Source organism: Schistocerca piceifrons, chromosome 3 (genome assembly GCF_021461385.2).
Source record: "Schistocerca piceifrons isolate TAMUIC-IGC-003096 chromosome 3, iqSchPice1.1, whole genome shotgun sequence".
Taxonomy (NCBI): domain Eukaryota; kingdom Metazoa; phylum Arthropoda; class Insecta; order Orthoptera; family Acrididae; genus Schistocerca; species Schistocerca piceifrons.
The window spans coordinates 358982534-359009775 of record NC_060140.1 but is presented as its reverse complement, the minus strand read 5'-3'; the positions used below and the strand labels follow the sequence as shown (position 1 = coordinate 359009775).

The 27242-nt window shown below is 44.3% G+C and overlaps 1 protein-coding gene across 1 annotated transcript in view; it reads right to left on the bottom strand.

The window, feature by feature from the left end:
* LOC124788660 (teneurin-a-like) overlaps positions 1-27242 on the bottom strand; it is a 167503-nt gene that overhangs the window by 39497 nt on the left and 100764 nt on the right. The gene's annotated exons all lie outside the window — the stretch shown is intronic.

Genomic DNA, 27242 nt, shown 5'->3' with positions numbered 1-27242 from the left:
CTTGCAGTGATCATCTCTTGCGCAAAGATTTCCTGGAGGCGTTTACCCGTTCAGATTAATGCAGTATCAATATTCTAGAGCATGCTTCGACCGGGGAACTGTAATTTATCTTCCGTCTTGCACAGGAAGTGGAGCACTGCTTGTTAAGCTAGTACAGGGCCTTCAGCCGGGTTCTTGGGAGTGTTACCGGAGGACGGAATTTCCTGCTTAGCTATTACGGGCGTAACTATCCTTCATGTCATGTTCCGCCCCGCTGCAAGTTCCCTGCTGGAGTAGGGTAAGTACCTTCCGCCTTCGAGCCAGACCTACTTCGCAAGGTTCACTGTAGGTCGGTCCTCGCTAAGGCTTCACCATCCTTCATTCGTAACCAGTTTATGCGCAGAACTGATTACATCTTGCACTATGCGCGATGCGCTGCAGTCTTTTGCCTTCTTGTGCTGCTGGAAAAATATAGTGCTCCCAAAATTACATAGATAATTTAAAGGAACTCAAAAGGAAAAAGTTTTTTTTTCTTCAAGATCTTTACCACACATATAGAAACTTTCAAGTTGTGACAAAGCACGCAGAATTTACAAAGGTTTTCGAATACCCATTCCTTTTACCTGCCTTTATATTTTTAAGCCGTTATAGTGCTACAACATGATGTTATAGAAGAAACAAAACAGCAACACAGAATACAGTTTCTCTAAATCTGCACGGTGAAGAAATAGTATTTATACAAGAGATAGACCCTCTAAAATAAAACAAACGAAGACTACTATGAATTTGAAAAAAAGGTTAGGAATTAAAAAGTCCTCAGAGCATAATACTCCGGAACAGTAGCGTAAGTTACATTGCTGGCCATTAAAATTGCTACACCAAGAAGAAATGCAGATGATAAACGGGTATTCATTGCACAAATATATTATACTAGAACTGACATGTGATTACATTTTCACGCAATTTGGGTGTACAGATTCTGAGAAATCAGTACCCAGGACAACCACCTCTGGTCGTAATAACGGCCTTGATACGCCTTGGCATTGAGTCAAACAGAGCTTGGATGGCGTGTACAGGTACAGCTGCCCATGCAGCTTCAACATGATACCACAGTTCATCAAGAGTAGTGACTGGCGTATTGTGACGAGCCACCATTGACCAGACGTTTCCAATTGGTGAGAGATCTGGAGAACGTGCTGGCCAGGGCAGCTGTCGAACATTTTCTGTATCCAGACAGGCCGCTACAGGACCTGCAACATGTGGTCGTGCATTATCCTGCTGAAAAGAAGGGTTTCGCAGAGATCGAATGAAGGGTAGAGCCACGGGTCGTAACACATCTGAAATGTAAAGTCCACTGTTCAAAGTGCCGTCAATGCGAACAAGAGGTGACCGAGACGCGTAACCAATGGCACCACGTACCATCACGCTGGGTGATACGCCAGTATGGCGATGTGCGTTTACCGCAACGTCGCCAAACACGGATGCGACCATCATGATGCTGTAAACAGAACCTGGATTCATCCGAAAAAATGACGTTTTGCCATTCGTGCACCCAGGTTCGTCGTTGAGTACACCATCGCAGGCGCTCCTGTCTGTGATGCAGCGTCAGGGGTAACCGCAGCCATGGTCTCCGAGCTGATAGTCCATGCTGCTGCAAACGTCGTCGAACTGTTGGTGCAGATGGTTGTTTTCTTGCAAACGTCCCCGTCTGCTGTTTCAGGGATGGAGACGTGGCTGCACGATCCGTTACAGCCATGCGGATAAGATGCCTGTCATCTCGACTGCTAGTGATACGAGGCCGATGGGATCCAGCACGGCGTTCCGTATTACCCTTCTGAACCCACCGATTGCATATTCTGCTAACAGTCATTGGATCTCGACCAAAGCGAGCAGCAATGTCGCGATACAATAAACCACAATCGCCATAAGCTACAATCCGACCTTTATCAAAGTCGGAAACGTGATGGTATGCATTTCTCCTCCTTACACGAGGCATCACAACAACGTTTCACCAGGTAACGCCGGTCAACTGCTGTTTGTGTATGAGAAATCGGTTGGAAACTTTCCTCGTGTCAGCACGTTGTAGGTGTCGCCACCGGCGTCAACCTTGTGTGAACGCTCTGAAAAGCTAATCATTTGCATATCACAGCATCTTCTTCCTGCCGCTTAAATTTCACATCTGTAGCATGTTATCTTCGTGTTGTAGCAATTTTAATGGCCAGTAGTGTATTATAGTTAACACTCCTAATTTTCAATTACTTAATTTAATTCGACGTTACTGAACATAATCATTTTTCAGCATCGTAGACACTGCAAAGACCAGGTATGCACGATGCCAACAGTCATAATTACGACCAAAAGACTATAATTACGTGAAGAGATATTTGAATTTATCTGTAGCCATTGAATAAAACTGCGTGGACTGATTCCCTATACAGTTTTAATAAATGTTTTCCTTTTGGAATAAAATAGTATTGTGTTACGTAATAATAAAACTAAAATGGTGGGTTTTTCTACCAACTTTGCAGTGGTTGGATTCTGATGATGGTGTTCCCATATATATTGTCGTATTTCGGTTGTTAGTTGATTGTCGACGTCACATCCTGGGATGCCTTAAGGCGATTCAAAGAAAAGATTGCTATGGATGGGCAGCTGTGCGGTAGAGCCTACATCACTCTGGCAGGTGATTGGTAGGCAATAGCGAATCTATAGCTTTGGCCAGAAGCAGTGTTTTCTCGCGACGAGACGTTGAAGCGGCAGGGCAGTTCTGTTGTGGTCGTTTGTTTATAATGCGTACCATTTGGAGCTGTTGGCTGGCGAACACACGCGGCCGAATGGACTGGGGCTCCGGCAGCCAGACCGACCGTAACTTGTCCACGCTGTCAGCGCATTTAATTATGTGCATGTTGGAATCCCACACTGATGGGAAAAATTTGTTGGTAATTACAGCTCTTTCTATTTCTTCAGTTTTTCTGTCCGACGCAACAGCACTGTCTCACTATAAAGTTGTGGCCGGTCTCGGGCCAATGCGACATCGAATGGTACTGGATATTGCCGCGTACGCGCACTCAGTAAACATGAATAGCTCTCTCACAGAGAGCACTACCGACGAGATAACCCTTTTCCAAATCGTCGCTTGCAAAGTGCTCTCCAGCAAACAATCATAGGGCTGCGAAACGTCGGGTGAGGGACGTGGGGTAGCCTGGCAAGAACGCACGGGCACCACCGAGACGCTCTCTTTCCAGCCAACCCTCGACCTAACCATACGTACCTTCCTGCTTCTCTTTATTCTGGAGGCATGTTTCCTCCCCCGCCCCTCAGCCCAGTCTTGCCTCCGGTGGTCGTCCATTAGCCAGCTGCTGTTTTACGCCTGTATCCCTCTAGGCCCATCATTCAGCTTTTTATGTTTTTGTTCTTATTCAACCGAAATTCTTCCGCTGACTTGATGTTCACACCCTGCCGTCTTCACATCATCGGCGTGTCCTGTACTTCAACAGTCTTTCTTATTTTTCGCTGCTGCATTCACGGCTACCGAGCAAGCACACAAGGTTCTTGAAAATGAATAGCTCGGCCTCAGTCGTGTTGGTGGTCAGCTATAGCTGATGTGATGCGTTTCCCCAGTCGTGCATAGAACTGTTTATGCTCCGACACCCAAGGTGCTGCGCCACGGAGGAATTAAACCAGTATTCGACAGAAAATGGCTCTAAGCACTATGGGACTAAACATCTGAGGTCATCAGTCCCATAGACTTAGAAGTACTTAAACCAAACTAACTGAAGGACATCACACACATCCATGACCGAGGCAGGATTCGAACCTGCGACCGTAGCAGCAGCGCGGTTCCGGACTGAAGCGCCTGGAACCGCTCGGTCACAGCGGCCGGCCCAGTATTCCAGAGCGGCCACAAAACCCAAAATCTGCTGAGATGCTCTCCACACTACAGGTGTCTACGAACTTTGATGTCAGTGCTGCGAAGTTTACGTTGGTGAAACCGGGAGACCGATTAGCACTCTCAAGACTAGAGGCGGTGTTACAAGGTATTAGCGTCTTCTGTCCTGGCGGTTAAGTAATTTTTTTGTACGACGTGGTTAGCTGTGATAAAGGTAATTGGTTTTAAAACTGCGGAGAGCTCGCTTAAGACCACACAAAAATGTTCAAATGTGTGTGAAATCTTATGGGACTAAAGTGCTAAGGTCATCAGTCCCTAAGCTTACACACTACTTAACCTAAATTATCCTAAGGACAAACACACACACCCATGCCCGAGGGAGGACTCGAACCTCCGCCGGGACCAGCCGCACAGACCATGAGTGCAGCGCCCTCGACCGCTCGGCTAATCCCGCGCTGCTATGACCACACATTTCAGTGCAATTTTTCAAGAACGTACACATGTAGAAGCAGGCGGAGGGTACCCATTACATGTAATGGATATTGTAGCAACTGTTCCCAGGAGAGCTATGTACAGGGCGTGCGAGGGGGAAGGGGGGATAGCAGATACACCTTAAAAAAAAAAAAAGGTCTTAGCAGATAGAACTCCAATGTTTCCCCACCAGTGGATATTGTGTAGTTACAAATGTGTCCTGAGCTACTTGTTGTGAAACCTCAGAACTACTTCGTCATTCAATGCAAAATTAACATGAGCTCACCCCCTCCCCCCACCCCCCCATTCCCCTGGGCTCCCACCCCACTCATCCTTCACCCAGCTCAGATCCTGGCCATGATTTTGCACTGTTCGCTTTATAATTCAGTTTCTGAGGTGGATCGGAGTAACTGCTTCGACGGATGAAAAGACGCATTGACCGCAGTGAAATATATCTGGAGAAGTGAAATAAGTGGGTCTGTATTGAAAAACTTTGCTATAGCATTCGCACACTACGAGAAGCCGCATTACAGCCGCACACAACTCCGCGAGCAACAGCAGTAGGGTCTAGAGCGCAGCCTCGACTAATAAGTCGGCGTTACGTATTCTGGCTCCGTTCCGAATGGTATTCAGCACGTAGGGCTCCATACACAGCAGCTGACGCGAGGAGCGCCGCTCCGTCGGATATATGACTCGGCCGCCCGAACCCATTCCGCCGGGTCGTCTGCAGCCGGGCGAACACGCGCCGCGCCGCACCGCGCCTGCGCACTCCAGCGCGTCGCGAATATTCATCCCGAGCGGCAACGAAAATTTAATATATTACCAATTACTAGCGGGGGCTTCCGCCGGCAACTGAATTAGTTTGGAGCTGTAACTAAACTGCGTAACTGCCGCGCTTCGGACTGCAATTTCATTTATACGTCCGCTCCGCCCGCTTGTCGGGTCTGGCTCGGCACCGCCCCTCTAATCTACCCGCCAGTCGCTTCTGTGCGCCAGCGCACTTCAGCTGCGGAGATATACCGCGCTCCGGTTGCAAAGAGGGAAACGGAACCGTCTCCAAAGCCGCCCGCGGAAAGCTTCCGCAATGTTTCATATGTACGGGGGTAACAACGCTAAAAGATCATCGATTACGAGAGAGCTACTGGAGTGCAATCGCTACAATGGACAATTACTGACAGATTGAACTAGACTTTAATGGTTTCTCCCAACGCTGTTCACTGTAGTACATCGACCATACATCTTCATCCATACTCTGCAAGCCAAATGGAGTAGATGACAGAAGGTACTTCTCATTGTGCAGTACCACCTATTAGGCTGGGGTCACACAAGTGGAATGTTTCCGCAACGGAAGACGTACTCGTGCTGGAATACGGAGAGCCGAATATCGATTCTTCTGCTCTGTCTCTAAAGAAACTGTTTTATACAAGGTGTTTGACTGGTACGGGTACGGCAAAGGGGCGATCGGAGGGCAATGAAACAAGCAAATAATCTTGATAAACATAGTTCTCGAAACCAGTGGTTTCCCCGATAGGATGTATTACGACTGAATACGTGAACACATCGTAATTGTGCCCCCGAGTATCCAAACTGCAGATATGCAATTGTGGACAAACACATTCCAAAAAGTGTTCCACATGGTCATCGTTCATGTGAAGGCAGACTTCAGCACGATTCCTAATCGAACGTTGAAAAATCCCAAGTATGTTCGGAATGCATCATTCGTAACCATCTCGTAGTTCATCGACACTATCAACAGGACTGGAAAACACCAAGCTCTTGAATATTTCCACAAAAAAATAATAATAATAAAAAAATAAAAAAATAAAAATACGATGGATGCCAGTGCCGACGGGGACTCCGAAGCCATGATATTGGCGAAACACGACTGATAACGCTTCTTATCGAAACGCTATTTACCATACTTAGGAATCCAGAATGACGATAAAATCAGCTAAGGAGAGTTTATAATTTTGTAATTTACGCCTCATCTGCAGTGTTTCGAAGTAAACGCTGTCTTTGACGTTAATGCTGCTGTATAACACTGGCATGACTGCAGTGGTGCGTACATCGTACTGGGGGATCACTGGTTTCCGGACTTAAATTTGACAGGATTATTGTTTTTTTTTTCATTTTACTCTACTCTCACTTTCTATTCATACAGATAACACTCAAACACCCAATATAAATGAAGCGATGCTACATACGTCTGTGTTGTTAGTTTCTCATTAAAACTTTTACTTTGAAGCAAACAATTAAAAATGAACACTGTTACTGGATTTATGTGGGTTCTGTACTACGAAGTCTTTCTCATTCGATTTTGAGCAAACCATCCGGTAAAAACGATTGTTTCCCATCTTATAGCCCCACATCGCAGCTTGATAAGGAACTGGTTTTAGTTTCGTTGCTGCTCATAATTATTATGTTATTTTGAAATTGAGTAGCCCACTGCACGTATTTCGGAGAGATTAGAGTTCAGAATGAAGTCGCTGGCTTTTTACGTTTGGTGCATTTCGGATTCAACATTGCTATGTGCGAAATATAGCTAACATATCGAAATTGTTTTTAATCTTCGAGGTACCAAGGGGTGGGGGGCGAGGGGTACTTTGTGCGCACATTTCGAAACTGTTGTAATCTAGGCAAGTACTATATATTTTACAAATTCGAAAAAAAATGTATTTAATGAAGTATTCTACCAGATTCCATGAATGTTTTAAATTTTTCTGTTAAACTTAATAGATAAATTTAAGTCTCAGTAGTGTAAGTCACTTTTCACAGTGAATGTCATATTCAATACTTTCACGTTTAGGACTCTATTTACACGCCTATACGCCTTTAAAAAGAATGTTGTGGGTAAAAGTCAACAATAATTAACGAAATTTGTATTTCTTATTTCTTTATGGTGGTCACAAAGTAAACCGGCTGCACTCTTGATAGTTAGTGTTACTGAAAGTGCGTTGGTATTTATAAGAGTGTGCTAAAAGATATTTTCAAGTTCTGGATCATTCTTGCACTTTAAAAAGTCTGTTGTTAATATAAGTCAACAACAATTAACTTTTTTAGGGTGGGCGTAAGAGAAAGAGCGTAATAGGCGTTGTGAGTCGTACTCGGTATAAATAGCGTAGCGGGAGGTGAATTAACCGTAGTCTGAACTATTTTCTTGTCACAACAAAATTAACTTAGTTCTCTCAGATGCCATAATTAAGTAGGCCACCTTATGTAGTTTGCTACGGTGTTGATAGGCAGTGAACTCACTCTCCCTCATTTAGCGTTACCGAAGAGGAATATTTTACGGAGGTAATGAAAATCACTTAACATAATCGATGTTACATCATAAATATCAATTATAATAAAAATTCGAATTAAAAATAGAAGAGATAAAGAATATAGCTTAATTGTAGAGGTTGCATACGTTGGTGCTGTCGTGCTGTTTGCTCGAACTATACCTAATAATAATCGATCGAGTGCGGTGAGTGCGGGGGGGGGGGGGGGGGGGGGGTGCGAGATTAGGGATTCGGGACGTAAAGAAAACACGCAAACATTTTTTTACTGTGCGACGGCACTTGAGTAAGAAGGTGTTCCTTATGCGCGGAACGGTCTAAAAAACATTAAATCGCCTACAGTTCGGGTGAAATTTCAAGATTCTAGCTTCACTGTGCGTAGACTTTTAATTATACTTCTCTAGTCGCGTATCGTAAAGCATTCAAAATATGCCTAGGAATATTGGTCACGTTGTTGAGTCTCTATCCTTTACAAAAATAATGTGTGTGGATATTTCCACGCAGAAGCAAGACGCGCAGAAATATGTTGATGATAACACGGAAGCTGAAAGTTTTTCGTTAGCTAGTAACCAATCAAAAATCATATAGTATTCGGGAGGATAATACTATATTAAAATTTGGCGTCCGATATTTGTAGTAAAAGGGGGGCAGCTGATTTTATTTTTAAATACTTGGGTAAACATAGTGCTTGCAAATTGCTAGAGGTTCAAAAACAACTTTCGTCAAATAAAAGCGGAATCCAGTACAACAACTGATGTTTACGTGCTCAAAGAACATTAAAAATGGTTCAAATGGCTCTGAGCACTATGGGACTTAACATCTATGGTCGTCAGTCCCCTAGAACTTAGAACTACTTAAACCTAACTAACCGAAGGACATCACACACATCCATGCCCGAGGCAGGATTCGAACCTGCGACCGTAGCGGTCACGCGGTTCCAAACTGAAGCGCCTAGAACCGCACGGCCACATCGGCCGGCAAAGAACATTACCTAAGGCGAATCTGCCCCACGGTTTAATATTCTCAGTGTAGTGGATTTGTATACAAACAACGAATAAGTCGGCACTGCCTATAAGACAGGATTTGCTGTCCAGGAATGTAAATGTAAATCATTCTGACTTCTGTTTTCTTTTCAACAATGAAATTTTTATCTGTGCAATTGGCGAATGATAACAAAAAATATCAACCTAACTAACGCATGTCGTAGACTACTAGAAAACGTCGATGAATAAATCATTTATGTCGTTCCGTTAGAACTGTGGAGTATGAGGGATATCGATAGTAAATATGTCATTTTGTTCTGTTCACAGTACAACCGGATTATTCAAGTGAAACAAGTAAAAAAAGAGATTGAGAAGATACCAAATTGTCCATAAAGAATATGAGTTTATACTCACACGTTCGAATATAATTATGTGCAGTATGTGTTCCAATAAGAAGTTAGAATTTCGTTCACCATAAAGAGATCCAAATAGAATTCACGTTTCATCATTCTCACGCAGAAGGATATCACTCAATGTCCTCGCGGCGACGAAGGTTGTAGAACTACCAGATCCGGTTCGTTGCAACTACTTTGAAGGCAAGGAAGAAATATTAGGGCTTAACATCTCGTCAGCGACGAGGCCATTAGAGACGGAGCACAAGCTCGTCAAGATGGGAAGAATAACAGACGCACCTTTTCAAAGAATTCATTCTGGCATTCACCTTAAACGATTTCGAGACACCACGGAAAACCTAAATGTTCATGGGCGGACGGGGATTTGAACCGCCGTGTACCTTGCCTTACCACTGTGTCACCTAGTGTAGGCAGATTATAATCGCGTCTGTCCATCGCCATCTTCACCATCTGGGTGTAATTGCTGCAGTTCATTCCACTGACAACACATTGAAAAATTTTCGTAGTTTAGTGGTAAGCGTTGCTGTCTCTGGATCACGGGGTCCCGGGTTCGTTTCCCGGCCGGATTGTGGATTTTCTCTGCCCGGGGACTGGGTATTTGTGTTGTCACCATCACCATCATCATTCACGACAGTGGTTAGACTGGATTTTGTAAAAATTGGGGCTTTGTACGGGCGCTGATGTCCGCGCAGTTGAGCGCCCCACATACCAAACATTGTAAAATGGATATTAGGGGCCTGCCTCTTGATTTTTATCCCATGAGTTTTCCTTCTAAGCTATTGTGTCGTATTAGGTGTCTCATTAAATTATTTTTCTTTCTCTGCATTATGTTAATCAGTGTCTATTTCTCCTTAATTTCTTTTATCATCCGTTCATTAGATTTTTTTTCAGTTCACGATGTTTTTATGTCTCTTCTTCATATCTACTTCATCCTTGATTCTAATTTTTTCTTTTATGATTTTCCAAGAGTACACCCTTCACAATTCCAAATAAATGTTCTGAAGATTTTTTTCTAAATTAAGACGATTACTTGTTAAAAAAAATCCCTGTTATTTCTGAACGCTTGTTTAGTCAATGCAATCTGTATGTGAACGTTCTTCTTATAATATTTCTTATATTTTTATTGCCATTTGTTATCATATACTGCCGGCCGCGGTGGTCTCGCGGTTCTAGGCGCGCAGTCCGGAACCGCGCGACTGCTACGGTCGCAGGTTCGAATCCTGCCTCGGGCATGGGTGTGTGTGATGTCCTTAGGTTAGTTAGGTTTAAGTAGTTCTAAGTTCTAGGGGACTGATGACCACAGCTGTCCCATAGTCCCATAGTGCTCAGAGCCATTTGAACCATTTTGTTACCATATACTACCCACGAAGCTAATTTCATTTACTTGTTTCCAGTCTGATGATACTGAAAATTATGCCACATTAATAATGAGAAAATAGAACTTCTTGGCAGATTAAAACTGTGTGCCGGACCGAGACTCGAACCAGGGACCTTTACCTTTCACGGGCAAGTGCAACTGAGGACGGGGCGTGAGTCGTGCTTGGGTAGCTCAGATGGTAGAGCACTTTCCCGCGAAAGGCAAAGGCCCCGAGTTCGAGTCTCGGTCCAGCACACAGTTTTAATTTTCCAGGAAGTTTCATATTAGCGCACACTCCGCTGCAGAGTGAAAATCTCATTCTGGAATGAGAAAATATTCAGAGATGTGCTGCACATTTCGTTATGGATTAGTTCAGCAAACGCGAGAGTGCCATAGAGATTAACTCCTGTGGCAGACAATACAACAGATGCGTTTTTCACCACAGAATGTTGAATTCCGAGAGGATAATTTCTAGGCCGTCGCAGGGGTTACGATAGAATTCTGAGAGAAGGAGAGCTACAATATGAAGTAGAGCGTGCCCAATGTGGCTGCAAAGGGCTTCTACACTGAGGTGATGAAAGTCATGGGAAAGCTATTTGTACACATACAGACGGCGTTAGTATCGCGTACACAAGGCATGTAAGAACGGTGCATCCGCGGAGCTGTCATTTGTACTCAGGTGGTTCATGCGAAAAGTTTTCTGACTTGATTATGGCCGCACGACGTAAATTAACAGACTTTGGAGTAGCGGTTGAAGCTAGACGCATGGGGCATTCCATTTTGTAAACCGTTAGGGCATTCAGTATTACGGGATCCACAGCGTCAAGAGCGTGTCGAGAATACCAGATATCAGGTATTACCTCTCACCACGGACAACGCAGCGGCCGACGACCCTCACTTAAGGACCGAGAGTGTTGACGTTTCAGTAGAGTTGTCAGTGCTAGCAGACAAGAAACACTGTGTGAAATAACCGCAGAAGTCAATGTGGGACGTACGACGAACGTATCCGTTAGGATGGTGTGGCGAAATTGGTCATTAATGGGCTGTAGCAGTAGACGACCGACACGAGTGCTTTTGGTAACAGCAAGGCATCGCCTGCAGCCTCTCCTGGACTCCTGAGCGTATCGGTTGGACCCTAGATGACTGGAAAATCGTGGCCTGGTCAGATGAATTCCGATTTCAGGTGGTAAAAGCTGGTGGTAGGGTTCGACTGTGGCGCAGTCTCCATGAAACCATGGACCGCAATTGTCAGCAAGGCACTGTGCAAGCTGGTAGTGGCTACATGATGGTGTCGGCAATGTTTACATGGAATGGTCTGGGTCCTATGGCCCAACTGACCCGATCATTGACTGGAAATGGTTATGTGCTGGTAGGTGGAGAACATCTGCAGTCATTCATGGACTTCATGTTCCCAAACGACGATGAAATTTTTATGGATGAAAATGTGTCACGTGACCGGGCTAGTATTGTTCGCGGTTGATTTGAAGAGGATTCTGGGCAATTCGAGTGACTGATTTGGCTACCCAGTTCTCCCGATATGAATGCCATCGAACATCTATGAGACATAATCGAGAGGTCACGTGCACAAAATCCTGCACCGGCAACACTTCGCACTTATGGACGGCTATAGAGACAGAATGGCTCAGTTTTTCATGCAGGAGACCCCAACGACTTGTTGAGTCCATACCACGTCGAGTTACTGCACTAAGCCGGCAAATGCAGATCCGACACGATTTTAGGCGGTATCCCTCGACTTTCGTCACCTCGTTGTACATCCACATCAGTATTTCGCAAGCCTGGGAAGAATGACTGCCGGTAAGCGATTTATGTCATGGCGTCCACGCTCTGCCAACCTCACCCCATGCAATTTTTTTTGTCTGGGATTACGTGAAAGATTCAGTGTTTACGCTGCCTCTACCAACAAACGTATCAGAGCTGTGAGCTCTCGTCAACAGTGCTATCGAGCAAATTGATGGATATACACCGCACCGAAGGTGGGAAGAACTTAATTATCGTCTTGATACTTGCAGATTAAGGGGGGGGGGGGCACATATGGAGCAGCCATAATACGTAAAAAACTTTTTTTGAGTTTTTCTATGTGTGTGCAAAGCCCTGTGACAGTATGTCAAATGGAAATGGAAATGAGTGTTTGACGTCATTGGCCGGGAGGCCCCTTGCGGGGCAGGTCCGGCCACCTTTGTGCAGGTCTTATTACATTCGACGCCACATTGGGCGCCCTGCGCGCCAGATGGGCATGAAATGATGATGAAGACAACCCAACACCCAGTCCCTGAGCGGAGAAAATCTCCGACCCAGCCGGGAATCGAACCCGGGCCCGTTGGTCGGCAATCCATCACGCTGACCACTCAGCTAACGGGACGGACAGTATGTCAAATAATATAGCTACAGCAAATTTGTGAATCCATTCAATCATTTAGAATGACCGTGCACTTTCATGGCAGATTTTCTAAGCCTACTTACTAGTGGAGTTTCTTCGCATGTACTATACGACTTCCATAGCTAAACAGTGAATAATATTTCACATGTCAACTTAAAATTAGAAGACTTATCCTGTATTTATGTACCAGTTTTTCCGATGGAAAGTGATTTGTAAATTATAGAATTAGAAAGTTTCATTATTAAATTAAATAAGTAACAGAAATTTTATGTTTTCATTCGTTCGACTGTTTAATAGAGAGCACAGTTTTATCGACTGAGGACGTATTTCTTTCTGCTTTCAATTAAACGTTTTTAAGGATATATGGAATCGCTTTAAATGGAAATGAATACTTTCTTCTGATAATAATTAGCACTGGAAATCGATTCAAAAATGTATTTCTATTACAGAAAAACGACTGTGTAGTACTTATTTTAAAAGCAAAAATAACTTGTTTATGCAATCATTAGATTAAGATTTAAAGGCACCAAATGATACGTCACTTGTGTGGAAGCTGTTCCCTAACCGGTCCTATTCTCTTGTACCACCAGGGTCTCTAGTTATGAAAAACAGCACCTTAGCAAATGAGTATACATCATTTGGCCTAATCATGGGGATGGGGCCTTACCAGTTAAGAGGGAGAAGACGAAAAACCTCTTTACTATGCATATCATGACAAGCTGAATCGCACGGCTTATATTCTCGGAAAATGGAGGGCGTAAAACATTCCTTACGGGTATCTGGGCTGCTGTCGAAAGCAGTAAAGTAATATTGACTGGTAGAAGGGTAGCGCGAAAGCGGAAAATAATTTTATACGACTTAGGCGTGGAAAAGTGATACAGACCGGTAGCGGGTGGGCAGATTCGAAACCGGTTTTATAGGCTGGAACATTCGAGCGGCACGTATCAATGGATTTACGGCGGCGCTCGGTCCAATAAAAGTTGAACGGCGCCATCGGGGAGGCGCTTAGCACGGCACATCTGCCCCGCCACTGCCGCCAACTGGCGCCGCTTTTACGAGACCAGCGCGGCGGACATATTCATGTCTCCGGCGCCTCGCGCCGCGCCGAAACCGGGCAATCAAACGTATGACGAGCGTGAACGAAATATAATCTAATGCCAGCACCGGCGGCGGCGGCGCTTCGACGTTCAGTTTGATATACAGGGAGTACAAAAAATGTGGGCCCAAGCTCTTTATCATGCGATTCGGTAGTGACTTTTAAAACGAAATCACTCTTGTACCAAAACTTCTGGAAAGAGTGGCTGTATCTTCATATCAGAGAGACGTAATCCATCTGTTGTTGAAATATGTACGCTACAACTATCCGGCCTTTAGCTCGATTACTTATAGCACAAGATATTCGTTAGGAAAACTAAAGAACGCTCTTTGTATGTTAACGAAAAGCGTCTGACATTATGCACGTTTCAGTAAGATGGTGTCGAATGTAAATGGTAAACATAGCCGGCCGGAGTGGCCGAGCGGTTCTAGGCGCTACAATGTCGAACCGCGCGACCGCTACGGTCTCAGGTTCGAATCCTGTCTTGGGCATGGATGTGTGTGATGTCCTTAGGTTAGTTAGGTTTAAGTAGTTCTAAGTTCTAGGGGACTTAAGACCACAGCAGTTGAGTCCCATAGTCCTCAGAGCCATTTGAACCATTTTTTTGGTAAACATATTTTGTGTTCACTGATGTTCACGGCCCTGCATCGTTTTAGAAAGGACAACGTTTTTCACCTGGATTTTTATTCTCTCCTTTCCAGCAGGCCTCGGAAGGCCCTACTGTACCGCGTCATCCTCAGATGATGTGCGTCACTGCATACGGATATGGAAGGTCATATGGTCAGCACACAGCTCTCTCCGCCGCTGTCAGCTATCGCGACCGAGGCCGCTACTTTTGAATCAAGTAGCTCCTTCAGTGGTCTCACAGTCTGGATGCACCCCGCTTTCAAACAGCGCTCGGCAGACCCAAACGGTTACCTATCCATGTGGTAGCCCAGCCCAACAGCGCTTAACTTCGGTGATCTGGTAGGAACCAGTGTTACCACAGCGGCAAGGCCATTCGCTGGACTGTTATTAAACTGTACTTATGCACCACGATCGCGATTTCGGTCTATTATGCCATTATCAAGCTATAGTACACTACTAAGTACGTTAGTGCATATCGTTCCTTTGAAGAGGAAACTGTCTCCGTGTCGACATATTACATGTGCAAAAGAGCGAAACACTTCATCTAACGATTACTGTCGAAGATATGTCATCTATGTACATAATTTCCACTGTACACCAACAGGTGGAAAATGTTGTGCTTCGCAGTAGTTCATGTAAGCTGTTTTACTAAATGGCTAAAATGGTCACCAAGTCCCAGATGCAGGTTGCCTATCAAACGGCTTCCAGCGGCAACAAAAATTTGTTTTCCAGTGTTTCACAATATTACTGGCCAAATTAAAAAATTTAAATCCTGTCATAATCTACTCACTAAGAGGTGTTAAATATTTAACACAATAAATCAACTATTAAGGTCATAAACTGTGTGTACGTCTTATGGTAGAGTAACTCACGGCGCAAAAATCACCCAGACTACACAGTGTGTTCGGAAATTCCAGTTACAAACTCCTAGGACTTAGGGGGGAGGGTACATAATATTCTGAATCGAAACCCAGGTCCGAAAACGTACCGTTTCCGTGCTACAGCCGTTGAAAACATGTTTGCTAGGTGGTATGCAACAGGATAGTCATGCTGTGGGATGGTTACGTCGGTTAGGCTGATGTCATTCGAGGTCTGTCCTACCCTTCTGACCTAGTTCTACCCTCATTCACTCTCTGTGAGTGTTATAGCAACATGGTTGAGTACACGTTTGCAGAATACATCGAATGATCCTTCTGAATGGCGAAGATCTCAGTAATGGAAGAGCTGCTCATCGCCTTTATCAAGATGGTTCTCCACAACATCTGACTCCATAGTATATCCTATTCGTCACGGCTACGACAAAGGATACCTTCACCGTCAGCACGCGTGACTGTGATGCTCCAGGGAGACTCTGCACACCCTGACAGGAAGAGGCTGTGCTGTAAACAAAAGTGTTTATGAAAACTGGTTAAGTTTTGTTTCTTTGGTTATATAAGTGGAATTGTAGAAAAGGTAATGCACTGGGTCACGCGTAATAAATTACTTGTAAAAAGTGGTCGCATTACAAATATATTTTCAAATGGTTGTAGCAGAGAAACGAACATGTGTTCTAGTTCAAAACATTATCTATTAACACCCCTCTACACGTCCTAGAAATTCTAACGGGAATTCACGAACACCCTCTATTCATTCACTGTTTGAGAAGGAAATCATTTCGCAACTTACAACAAACTCCGCGCATAATTTCAAACCTTTACGAAACTTTTTCTTGCTGAAACCCTCCAAAAATAATAAAAGGAAATAAGTTTATAACTTACTACGTTCCGCTGTTCATGCAGTAAGAATTTAGCATCAAGCGTGACTTCTATTATTTTTTTATTTCTACCTCTATTCCCTGTTTTGCACGTGGAAGTTCGATTCTTTAAAGAATCTGTAGGTGGACAAGGAAGGTAGGTTACTGATGAATAACTAATTTACATCTGTATAAAAAAACTTTTAAATGGTCACCATGTAGCCTTATTTACATATGAATGTCTAATATCAATGTAAAATTGTCTAGTATTTACTACCGAATCGATGTCGTCTATGCAAATACCTAGCACTGTGCGTCCACCGGGCGAAAAATATTGTCATTTCTACAGTAAAACCGAGCGAGGTGGCGCAGTGGCTAGCACGCTGGACTCGCATTCGGGAGGACGACGGTTCAATCCCGCGGTCGGCCATCCTGATTTAGATTTTCCGTGATTTTCCTAAACCGCTCCAGGCAACGCCGGGATGATTCCTTTGAAAGGGCACGGTTGACTTCCTTCCCCATCCTTCCCTAATCCGATGAGACCGATGACCTCGCTGATTGGTCTCCTCTCCCAAAACAATCCAACCCCCCTCTAAAGTAAATAGTAAAATTATGCTTGCTACTATCATAGACTTACTCCGTCAGTCCTAACAGATGAATTATTACAAGTTTTTCAGTACAAATTTACTTCGCACGGTACTACACAGTAAGTAATTCTGGCGTTGATCTTTACCGTATGCCTATCACGCTTTATTTGTGACACGCAGTGGCGTACCAAAGATCTGATATAGGCGTTTGGGCGAGAAGTGGGTGGGAAATGAGGCAAGTCATGTTAATTTTGCAGTGAATGACAACATGGTTTTGAGATACCGCGATGAATACCTCCGCCACTAGTAAATATCCTCTGCATGTTGTATCTTTCTTCAAAGCCATACTGAATTGCCTTTGCGGTGGGGCATGACGTGAGCTCGATTTTCTGGTGTGATTAGAGGGGGAGGAGGGGTGTAGTGAGGACAGATTCCCTGCTCTGCCTCTCGCTGGGTATGGAAAGATATGGTACGTTGCGAAGATCAACGCAGCTGAAACCGCAACAGTAAACATAGCTCATTAAATAAAAATTGCTGATTTTTTTACCTTAAATACAAAAAGTGTTCAGAACTGTTTATGTTGGTGGGAATGTAAAGGGCGAATCAAAATTATATTTTCAGTCAAATCGAAGATGTGTTCCTGGTCATGAAATGTGCATTTAAATGAAAGTTGCCATAATTTTTAATTTACTTAGTGGCCTCAACGTGTTCGCCATCATGTTTAACATAGAATCTATGCTGTGCTAAAGTTGAAACTCGTACATGATTGCACAATCATTAATTGATACACATAAATCCAATTTGAGTGGTGACATGACTTTGACTCTCGTTATATGGGGTGTCTCAGGAGGAATGGTCAATATTCAAGGATGTGAGAGGAACGATCATACGATGCAAAGAAGTATGGTAAACGTGGACTCTAAATTGCACACCTTAAAAGATAAGGAAGAAGGAAAACAGATTTGGTTTAACGTCCCGTTGGCATCGAGATCATTAGAGACGGAGAAATAGCTCGGATTGTGTTAAGGATGGGGAAGAAAATCAGCCGTGACCTTTCAAAGGAACCATCCTAGACAGATTTAGGGAAATCACGGAAAACCTAAACCTGGATGGCCGGACGCGGGTTTGAACCGTCGTTCTTCCGAATGCGAGTCCAAAGTGCTAACCACTGGGCCACCTGCCAGAGATATGAAGAGTCTTCTTTACTGTGAAACAAATCTCTTCCACTGCAAGCTCTTTGTTTTCCATATTTTGGGAGGAGATAGTATGGGCCAAACCAAGAAAAAATTATCTAGTAAACACAGCTCTAAAATGTGTATCCTAGAGCTCTGAGCACTTCGTCAATAGAAGAATGTATTTCATAGTAGCGAAAATGAACAAGTGCTCATAGCTCTTAAGGTATGCACTTCAAGGCCCATGTTACTTGACTTACTACCATCTCTGAAAATATGGAAAACAAAGAGCCTCTGAACGCTGAATCACATGTGCGCTAATATCTATCGCCGTCAGCAGCAAACGTGGGAGTGTAAGTGTTATCAGTCGAAACATGGTACCTACTTGGTTTCTGCCGTATCACAATGACTCCTGGGGGCCGTATACAAATGACTTCTCGGGACTGAATACAGATCTCGCTGGAAAATGAAACGAACCATCATGCTCGATCTATCGATTTTACCTAAATAACATCCCGGGATAGACCGGTGCACAGTCCGAAGCCTTTTTGAACACTGATATCTTACCTTAAAGACGAAGCTTAATGCTTTGCTTTTGGTTTTTCCGCAAAGTATGTATTCGCTACTGTAGCAGAGTGCAAAATCGCATTTTAAGCAGGAATTCTTCACGCACAGCCGGCCTCTGTTGCCGAGCGGTTCTAGGCGCTTCAGTCCGGAACCGCGCTGCTGCTACGGTCACAGGTTCGAATCCTGCCTCGTGCATGGATGTGTGTGATATCCTTTGGTTAGTTAGGTTTAAGTAGTTCCGAGTCTAGGGGACTGATGACCTCATATGTTAAGTCCAATAGTGCTCAGAGACGTTTGAGTCTTCCCGCACAGCATATGCTAATGGAACGCGAAGAAACACTAATACGTGGTAAATGGGAATTATCGTCTGTCATGCATTTTGGGAGTCAGCAGAAGAGGTACTGGCAGAAACAGAATCACGGGGGCCTCGATAGCTCAGTTGGTAGAGCAGTTGCCCGCGAAGAGTAAAGATTCCATGTTCGCTTTCCAGTCCAGCACGCAGTTTTAATCTGCCAGGAAGTTTCACTTCCTAGTGGTTTGCAGAGTGTGCACGCAGATATCGACAAATCGACAAAAAAAAACTATCGTAGTAAGAGAGACAGAAAAGCGAAGAAAGACAGTTCCATTTTTAAGGAATCGAAAGAGCAGTATGTCAAAGGAGTCGGTAAGGAAATAAAAAAAAGTCCGAAAAGAGCGCAGGGGGAATAAATGTTAATGCTAGCGTATGCCAACGACGTAGCTTTTCTCGTCGAAAGTAACGAAGGTTCAAAAGAACAGCTGACTGAGATAAACAGATGGCTTTGTAGGAAGGCGGTTGGGGTGGAGGCGGGAAGATGGAAATATTCAAAGCTACATTGAAGAAATATAACAAAGCAACAGTTACTAAGGATGACAGTGGTGCTGTACTTGAGAGTATTGCATTAGATTTTCTTGTCGAGCGGAAAGGAGAACACACAATATCGGGGGAATACGCTGTTTAAATGCACGCAGGACGGATGCGATACAGCAGCGATTTCGCCTGAAGGCCGTCCATAAATCTCTATGGATGAACAGCCGCGAACGGCGGCGCCTACAGCATTAAAAAATAAACGACGTCGTGGAAACTTTGTTTTATAAATCCCATCGCAAAGTTTGCTGCGGCAGAAGCGAAAAAAAAAAGAGAAATAAGGAAAGAGAAATGGGGAGAAGAAGTCGAAGCGACGTGTGCTGGAACCAGAAAAGGCTTTAAACAACACTGGAACACAAATACAATTTGCATAACCGGTGGCGCGACTAAGTTGGAGCGAAAAGTTTCACTGAGGAGGTCGGTCCTTGGGGCAATGCCGTGAACTCTGCGCGGCGGGTGCGTCCCTTTCGCGGTTCGATGCGGTGCTCCTTGTCTGCGGTCCGGGCGCGCGTCTTCGTCAGCCATCACGTGACCATTACGAGAATCAAGAGTCAATTACGAATGGAGCTACCGATTCGCGAAACAGTTTTCGGGTATCATACGGAAAAAGAAGCTGGTCCACTACACTCGATATATTTTCGAACGTAAACATTTTTTGTTACGGGCTGTACAATTCTCACATCTATCTGCTGTTGGCTAATTACGACTTTTAGTCATTATCAAGGCACACTGAGATAACCTCTGTGTAAAATGTCGGAACAAATGTGGCATGCAAATCAGTCCACCAGTTCACTTATGGGATCCCTATAAACACTACCATGATGGTGTCACATAGAGGCAGAATGCTTACTCTGCATGTCCGAGAACATTTTCTTTAATTTTTTTAAGTGTTAAATCTTATAGGACTTAACTGCTAAGGTTATCAGTCCCTAAGCTTACACACTACTTAACCTAAATTATCCTAAGGATAAACACGCACACCCATGCCCGAGGGAGGACTCGAACCTCCGCCGGGACCAGCAGCACAGTCCATGACTGCAGCGCCTCAGACCGCTCGGCTAATCCCACGCGGCGCATGTCCGAGAACCACGTACATCTACATCTACATTTATACTCCGCAAGCCATCCAACGGTGTGTGGCGGAGGGCACTTTACGTGCCACTGTCATTACCTCCCTTTCCTGTTCCAGTCGCGTATGGTTCGAGGGAAGAACGACTGCCGGAAAGCCTCCGTGCGCGCTCGAATCTCTCTAATTTTACATTCGTGATCTCCTCGGGAGGTATAAGTAGGGGGAAGCAATATATTCGATACCTCATCCAGAAACGCACCCTCTCGAAACCTGGACAGCAAGCTACACCGCGATGCAGAGCGCCTCTCTTGCAGAGTCTGCTACTTGAGTTTGCTAAACATCTCCGTAACGCTATCACGCTTACCAAATAACCCTGTGACGAAACGCGCCGCTCTTCTTTGGATCCTCTCTATCTTCTCCGTCAACCCGATCTGGTACGAATCGCACACTGATGAGCAATACTCAAGTATAGGTCGAACGAGTGTTTTGTAAGCCACCTCCTTTGTTGATGGACTACATTTTCTAAGGACTCTCCCAATGAATCTCAACCTGGTACCCGCCTTACCAACAATTAATTTTATATGATCATTCCACTTCAAATCGTTCCGCACGCATAGTCCCAGATATTTTACAGAAGTAACCGCTACCAGTGTTTGTTCCGCTATCATACAATCATACAAGAAAGGATCCTTCTTTCTATGCATTCGCAATACATTACATTTGTCTATGTTAAGGGTCAGTTGCCACTCCCTGCACCAAGTGCCTATCCGCTGCAGATCTTCCTGCATTTCGCTACAATTTTATAATGCTGCAACTTTTCTGTATACTACAGCATCATCCGCGAAAAGCCGCATGGAACTTCCGACACCATGTACTAGGTCATTTATATATATTGTGAAAAGCAATGGTCCCATAACACTCCCCTGTGGCACGCCAGGGGTTACTTTAACGTCTGTAGACGTCTCTCCATTGAGAACAACATGCTGTGTTCTGTTTGCTAAAAACTCTTCAATCCAGCCACACAGCTGGTCTGATATTCCGTAGGCTCTACTTTGTTTATGAGGCGACAGTGCGGAACTGTATCGTACGCCTTCCGGAAGTCAAGAAAAATAGCATCTACTTGGGAGCCTGTATCTAATATTTTCTGGGTCTCATGACAGCGTGTAGGGGGTGAATAAAAATATGGATATCTAAAAGAAATCCACATTGTCATCCCTAATACTCTGTAGGGAAGCCTATGGCATTCAAAGCAGCTTCCAGAAGTATCCAAATGGATAAATGCAGACCCTGTTTGGTTTTCAAGAGAATCTTATACCATTCTTTCTGAAAAATAGCGACAAGTTAACGTAACGATGTTGAAGCTGGATAGCAATCACGCAGGCTTCTCTCCAAAGCAGCCAAGGATCAATAATATTGAGATCTGGTGATTGGTACCGAGGGGAGATGCATAATTCATTCTTGTGCTTGGAAAACGGATCGACGACGATGTGAGCAATGTGAATAGAAGCTCTGTCACCTTGGAAACACTCGGGAACGAACATTGAGGCATGGGATGGACCTGATCAGCCTTATGGTCATAGAATCCTTGGCAGTAATGCAACTCTGCACAGCACCCATTGGTCCAATGGAATACCACGATAGAGCCGCCAAAATCAGCAATGAACCCCAGCATGTTTTACTTTTGAGAAGTAAACTCGGCCAGAAGTTAGAAAGAGTGTGAAACGAGACTGAACCGATCAATTTATTTTCTTCCATTGCTTCACAGACCAGGTTTTATCGCTTCGACATCATGCTTTCCTCATACGACCATTTGCATCACTGATGAGGCGTTTTGGAATAATTCCAGCTCGCCCTGCAGTTCACTGCTTGTGGAGCTCATTCCATGTTGTTTTGGTGCCGACAGGATTCGCAATTACGATAATAAGTTCTGCAGGGACTTTTTCAGCTGTCGTCCTCTTATTTTTTGGCACAGTACTATTCAGTGACTGTCCATAACGACCACTCAGCACACACATTCGTCCGCGTTGTGACAGCAGAGATGTTTTTCCGCTTTCCCAGTATGCGATATAAATCTTCGCTGCGGTGCCCCCTGAGACCGTAAACACTTCGGCTACCTTGCTTACTGAAGCACCCACCATACGAGCAACAACAAATCCCCACATTCGAATTCACTTAGCTCCGACGTAATGCACTCACAATCACACAGAACATTGTTCTGGCCATGACTGACACTTGCGGCGTGTTGAGGACACTGCGTAGGTGCTGTTTGTGGTCAAACGTAGCAGCGCAACCTGCAGTCTTCGCTAGAATCTGTATTTATGTTCAAGCATGCATTTCTCGCAGTCTTTCCAACTCCCTACAACTTATCGTCGCTCACCGACATGCACTGTAAACATTTTTCCCAAGGAATTCGAGAGAGCAGGGTGAGGCTAGTGTCACGGGGTAACGGCACATACTGAATATGCCAACGTACCATACGACTATAGGAATGTCCTCTCTGTCCTAGGAATACAAGAAAAAATGTACTGACAGAGACTGCTATCCACAATGAAGTGAATGAAGACTCAGTATTCTCTCACGGCGTCACCTGTAATGCTCAGGAAATGGGTGCACTGAGTGACTGAAGATTCTCTGGTGCAAAAACCAATAAACAGTTAGCGGCGATCAGTTTAGTACGATAGAGGTTGACAGCTTTCCGTGATTAAACCCGGTGGTTATAATTAAACTAACGGCGTTCCGAATGCTGCAGTGCAGGATGTATACATCGTAGGATGCTGAAACATCTTACAAGGGAACATCCCCATCGCACCCCCCTCAGATTTAGTTATAAGTTGGCACAGTGGATAGGCCTTGAAAAACTGAACACAGATCAATCGAGAAAACAGGAAGAAGTTGTGTGGAACTATGAAAAAATAAGCAATATATACAAACTGGGTCGTCCATGTGTAATATAGGCAATATTAAGGGCAGTATGAGACGAGGAGCGCCGTGGTCCCGTGGTAAGTGTGACCAGCTGCATAACGAGAGGTCTTTAGTTCAAATCTTTCCTCGATCGAAAATTTTAACTTTTTATTTTCAGTTTATGTGAAAAACTCTTATGTTTTCATCACTTTTTTTGGAGTGATTATTACATCCACAAGAAAACCTAAATCGGGCAAGGTAGAATAATCTTTTCACCCATTCGCCAAGTGTACTAGTTAGGTGGGTCGACAACATATTCCTGTCATGTGACGCACATGCTGTCACCAGTGTCGTATACAAAATATCAGACGTGTTTTCCTGTGGAGGAATCGGTTGACCTATGACCTTGCGATCAAATGTTTTCGGTTCCCATTGGAGAGGCACGTCCTTTCGTCAACTAATCACACGGTTTTGCGGTGCGGTCGCAAAACACAGACACTAAACTTATTACAGTGAACAGAGACGTCAATGAACGAACGGACAGATCATAACTTTGCGAAAATAAAGAAAGCAAAATTTTCATTCGCGGGCAGATTTGAACCAAGGACCTCTCGTTCCGCAGCTGTTCACGCTAACCACGGGACCACGGCGCTCCTCGCCTCAGATTGCCCTTAATACTTAATATTGCCTATCTTGCGCATGGACGACCCAGTTTGTATATTTTGCTTATTTTTTCATAGTTCCACACAGCTTCTTCCTGTTTTCTCGATTGATCTGTGTTCAGTTTTTCAAGGCCTCTCCACTGTGCCAACTTATAACTAAATCTGAGGGGGGTGTGATGGGGATGTTCCCTTGTTAGGTATGTATATTAAAAGGCGTGCTCGCGGAATATGCTGGAAAAAATAATAGTTCCACTTTTTGCCGCCAGGTGAAAATATGGTGTTGTAAGCAGTCAGAATCTGGTGTGAGTGCGGGAAAGGAGAGGAACGAGCAAACACATGAGACAGATGGTTCTGGCACATCTTTTAGGATATGGTCGCAGGTTACAACATGTTTCAATATGATCTCCTGACACAGCAACTGGTCGACAGTTGTTCGCAGGATATCCGGTGTTATCAGAGCAATGAGTCTCCGTATCCTATCTTTCAAATCAGGAAGATCCCGGATACATCCCTGATAGACACGATCTTTCAGATATCCCCACGACCAGAAGTAACATGGATTTAGTTTGAAGGATCTGGAAAGCCATATATTTTGAAATTGTCTAGAGATGCATTCTTTATCAGTTTCTCAAAGCAAATCCTTCACCTGGCAAGCGACAAGTTTTGTCGGCCCATCTTGCAGTCTTCGAAAAACTTTTATCTATATAAATATATGTACAAATAGAAGAAGATTCACTGATAACCGATCAGTCGTTGTATTGGTATATAACTTGTTTCTGTCATTTAGGTAGGTAGGACATTTTGTGAAATTTAAACTTGCACTTGAGGACAGCTATAGGGCTGAAATCATGTGTGTGTGAATTCCTAAGGGACCAAACTGCTGAGGTCATCGGTCCCTAGACTTATACACTGCGTAAACTAACTTAAACTAACTCAAGCTAAGATCAACATACACACCCATGCCCGGCGGAGGAAAAGAACCTCCGGATGGAGGGGCCCCGCATGAAATCACGATTCTGTAAAATAAATGAACAGTAATTTACAGTTTAATGGTGGAAATTCCTTTTAATGGTTGTGCATGTAGCGGATATGCTGCGACACCGCGGTTATACTTGCGAACTCGTGTACTCACTCTTCTTTCTGAGCGAGTAGAATCCACTTGCACTCGACTACAGACTAAGGTGGCGAGCGGGCTGCGGCGGAACCTCGCCAGTCGAATCTATAGGCACACGGAGATGGAGATTTCAGAGATGACTTCACAGTACTTGTGGGCGAGTTTAAAGCGAGTATACGGAGCTTATTCCTGAACTGTATCGCTGATGACGATGATGAGAAGGAGGAGGAGGTGTTGTTTTATGATGAGTTTAACGTCCCTGTCCGACGGATGGGCTGTTACGTGCTCTCATTCATGAGACACTGCAGAGAGGCTTGGAATTTAATCCGGGACAGCCGGCCAGAGTGGCCGTGCGGTTCTGGGCGCTACAGTCTGGAACCGAGCGATCGCTACGGTCGCAGGTTCGAATCCTGCCTCGGGCATGGATGTGTGTGATGTCCTTAGGTAAGTTAGGTTTAATTAGTTCTAAGTTCTAGGTGACTGATGACCTCAGAAGTTAAGTCGCATAGTGCTCACAAGGGATTCTCCCCATCGCACTCTCCTCAGATTTAGTTATAAGTTGGCACAGTGGATAGGCCTTGAAAAACTGAACACGGATCAATCGAGAAAACAGGAAGAAGTTTTGTGGAACCGTGAAAAAAATTAGTAAAATATAGAAACTGAGTAGTCTAGGTGCAAGACAGGCAACATCAAGGCTAACATGAGCTCAGGAGCGCCGTGGTCCTGTGGTTAGCGTGAGTAGCTACAAAACGACAGGTCCTTGGTTCGAGTCTTCCCTCAACTGAAAATTTTACTTTCTTTATTTTCGCAAAGTTATGATCTGTCCGTTCGTTCATTGATGTCTCTGTTCACTGCAATAAATTTAGTGTCTGTGTTTTGCGACCGCACCGCAAAACCGTGCGATTAGTAGACGACAGGACGTGCCTCTCCAATGGGAACCGAAAACATTTGATCGCAAGGTCATAGGTCAACCGATTCCTCCACGGGAAAACACGTCTGATATACTCTATACGACACTGGTGAAGGCATGTGCGTCACATGACAGGAATATGTTGTGGACCCACCTAACTTGTACACTTAGCGAATGGGTAAAAAGATTCTTCTGCCTTGCCCGATTTGGATTTTCTTGTGGATGTGATAATCACTCCCAAAAAAGTGATGAAAACATAAGAGTTTGTCACATAAACTGAAAATAAAAAATTAAACTTTTCACTCGTGGGAAGACTTGAACCTAGGACCTTTCGTTCCGTAGCTGCTCTCGCTAGCCACGGGACCACGGCGCTCCTTGACTCCTAGTATCCTTGATGTTGCCTATCTTCGCATGGACTACTCAATTTGTATATTTTACTAATTTTTTTCATAGTTCCACACAACTTCTTCCTGTTTTCTCGATTGATCTGTGTTCAGTTTTTCAAGGCCTATCCACTGTGCCAACTTATAACTATATCTGAAGGGGGTGCGATGGGGAGGTTCCCTTGTCAGAGCCATTTGAACCAATTTAATCCGGGACAATGGCGCCAAATTTGGTAATTGGGAAATTTACGCCGTCTTTTCTATTTCCCTTGGCGGCCAAATACTGGCGGTAAAAATTTCTACACTAGCAGGATTCAAACCTTGTATCTCCAGCGCGAGCGCTAACTTACAGCCGTGCATTAGCGACTGCTACTTCGAAGGCGGGTTACAGATGGATTATTGCAAATAAACGGAACCTGTAGCTCGAGTAGTTACACCATTTTGCAGCTCGTCCACTTATTATGATTTATGAATAAAACTAAACAGCTACTCTGTTCTTCTTGAAGTCTATTTTATTTTAGTGCAAAGCGAGGAATAACTCTTTATCGGATCAGTGAATCATTACAGGCACAAAAGCTTGTGTTAGTACTGAATTACTCATTCCAGTTTATTTGAAAGCTCGGGTGACAATCTCGTTTACGCGTATTGTAGCTAATTTAGCCGAGCTCAAATTCCTCCTTTAGTATTTAGCCTGATGCAAGGTTCACCGAGTCATATCATCTCCGGCCTAAAGCTCTAGAGTAGTGGCAATTTCTCCAAAGGGCTCAG